This window comes from Polypterus senegalus, chromosome 1 (genome assembly GCF_016835505.1).
Source record: "Polypterus senegalus isolate Bchr_013 chromosome 1, ASM1683550v1, whole genome shotgun sequence".
Taxonomy (NCBI): domain Eukaryota; kingdom Metazoa; phylum Chordata; class Cladistia; order Polypteriformes; family Polypteridae; genus Polypterus; species Polypterus senegalus.
The window spans coordinates 139,906,872-139,910,082 of NC_053154.1; positions in this window are offsets into that span (position 1 = coordinate 139,906,872).

Here is a 3,211-nt window from a genome sequence, read left to right on the forward strand (position 1 = left end):
GTAGATCAGAGGTCCTCAATTACAGTCCTGGAGGTCCACAGTGGCTGCATTCTAATTTCCTAATCAGAATCCATTTATTTACTACTAAAGCAATGCGTCTATTGGGCTTAATTTTAGTTATCTTGTCTAATTCAGAACCCTTAATTGCCTATTTTAGTTTTTAGCAGCTGCATTTAAGTTTTAATTGCTGCCTATTTTCTTAACCAAACATTAGTTAATTATGAAATACAGATAACCAATAAACCAGCAGTTCTCCAGCATACGTGCTTCCTTTTACACCTGTGCATATGCACCATGAAGTACCTGCATTAAAAAATTGTTTAGAAATAAATGACAGGGGAACTGGAAGGACTGTTAAGTTTAATCTGCCCTAGTCCACAAAACACATGGATAATGTTCTCAGAGAAGGAAACTCTACAGTGCAATTCAAATTTCTCTTGGATGAATGAAAGCACTAACAAGCCCAATCAGAATCCTCAGAATACTATAGGGTGGTCCAGACCTAATTATGCAATTTTCATTACGCTATAACTTATTAAGTTTATTACATAGAAAATCACCTGAAAAATCCAGGACCATCGAGAAGTGTGCAAACTGACGACATGAAGCATCGTGTTCGTGCCAAACTGGAATCATCCCCGCATAAATCAAAGTCATCCAGACAATCTGGATATGCATAATTAGATCTGGACCACCCTGTACATTAATCCCAAAGAAATTACTTAATTAAACACCAAGTTTCATTATCAGCAAGGACTGCCTTCTAATTAAAAAACTAGTTAGAAGGAAAACTTACAGCCTCTGTAGCCCACCAGGACCGTGATTGGATTGAGGACCCCTGTCCTGAAGGAGATCCTGTTACAATCTGCCAAAAAACTGTACCTTGGGAGAAGATTTGTGTTCCAGCAAGACAACGACCCCCATGCATTAAGTCAAAGCTACACAGGAATGGCTTTGAAACAACAATGTTAATGTCCTGGGGCCTCATGTATAAACGGTGCGTACTCACAGAAATGTTGCGTATGAACATTTCCACGTTCAAATCGCAATGTATAAAACCTAAACTTGGCATAAAGCTACGCAATTTCCACAGTACCTCATACTCTGCTCGGTTTTGCAGACTGGCGGTACCCAGCGTCAAAGCAATGCTACTGTTCCAGTGTGGTTTATCTTTCTTTTTTAGATCCACATTACTGACGCGGCTTAATAAATACCCTGAAATTAACCGCATATTGTTTATTAGTTTAATGCATCTGATTATGATTAATCTGTAACAATATAATGGTCCACGGAATGGCCAAACTATTCCAAATACCATAACTGCTTTAGCATTGTTACTCTCACTGCACCTTCTTCTTCTTCTTTCAGCTGCTCCCGTTAGGGGTTGCCACACCAGATCATCTTTTTCCATATTACTCTCACAGCACCACTTGGAGCAGCGGATCGGAAAGAGAATTATCGGTATACAGCATCAAGCACATGCTGCCTCAGCCATGCGTCCTATTTGAACTGCTTCTCACATGGCAAACGCTTCAAAACCTTTCCTGAACGGACCTCGCGGTTCAGAAAGAGTTTCATCCCAAGATCTAAAAATGCACTCAATCAGTCCATCAAGTGCTCCTTGTAGAACTGTTTGTACTTATAAGTATAATCACCCCACTGTAAACTTGCACTACTGTTATAATATTGCACAACCTGCGCCACTTTATAAAGCGCATTTATTTACATATGAGGACGATATCATTTGTAAGATGAAATGCAGCAAAATATTTTTAGTATATTATACAGATAAAACTTTAACTTCATTTAAATAATCTATATTGTTAATAATTAACACTATAATCGCTACACTAGCAAGGATCTGGCGCTCCGTTTACGGATTGTTCCTGCCTCGCACTGTATGCCTCACTAGGACTGGCATGAAGGATAGAATAATTAAACATGTACTACGAAGATATTTCAATGTTCCTTAAATGTTTTGAAGAATCGTCCTTCTAAGCTTACAGATGGCTTAACGTCTATTACAGAGCTGATTGTGTGGTGATTGGGTATTTGGAGAAAGAAAAGGAAGGACAGGAATTGGAGGTTAGTACGTCTGAAAGAGACAGTACTGCTGCAATAATTTCATTGAAGGTCACGCACAATCACTGCACCACTGTGTTCCCATGTTTAATAACATGTTTTAACTCCTATCATCATGAAAATGATATCAATTATACATCTCAGTACTTAAATTATTCAGAGAGCTGTAATATTACGAATGTAATGGATTGTGTGTCCTGTCGGAGGAAGACAAAGCACGGAAGGACGTAGTGATTCACACACATAGAGCACATAGAAGATCAAATACAAAACAAAGTGTTTAACGTGCTATTTTAGTTACAATGGGATTAGAGAAACTAGTAAATTAAATGATTTTAAGATGAAGTTTATGATGTTCTACTTTAATGACAAAATAAATTATGTGGTTAAAGTGGAAATTAACATTTTGTGCTTTTTTCCCCACTGTGTGCCTATTTTTTTTTCTTTGTACCCTAATAACCTTCCATATGACACTCAGATGGTGGGCTACAACTCGCCTTTTCACGGTGACTTTGATATCTGATAACTTCTTTTTTATTTCGGGCACTGTGCGACTTTGTGAACTTGAGCTTTCAAGTTTCTCCGACACGCTATGTCAGTCGATCAGCTTTCTTTTCTTGTTTATACCACTGTTTAAACCAACAAATAGTACGTTTTTCCTTGCCTCTACTTGGTATTTGCTGAAATTGTTCTGTTTTTCCTCGTGGTTTCGCCAATGCCTTTTCCTAGAAGGCTGAGCTTAAGGGCTATTTATATTGATTTGCATATTTAAAGAGGCGTAATTCTGGGAGGAGTTGGGGCGAGACAGCAGGCACGTGCACGTACGTTACTTTTCACGCTGATCGGGATTTATGTAGCGGAAGAACGTGGAAGTTTTAGTACGCACAGATTCCTGCATCTGGATTTTTTCTTGCACATGCACATTCCCGCTTTTGTGCTTACGCCATGTTATAGTGCGAGTTCTACGCACTGCATTATACATGAGGCCCCTGGAGTGGCCAAGTTGGAATCCAGATCTCAGTCCAATGGACAGTTTGTGGATGGACTTGAAAAAGGCTGTTCAGTCATAATGAAGCCTGATGGGGCTTGAGATAACTGACGGGAAGATTAGATGCACTGCTGACTGAAC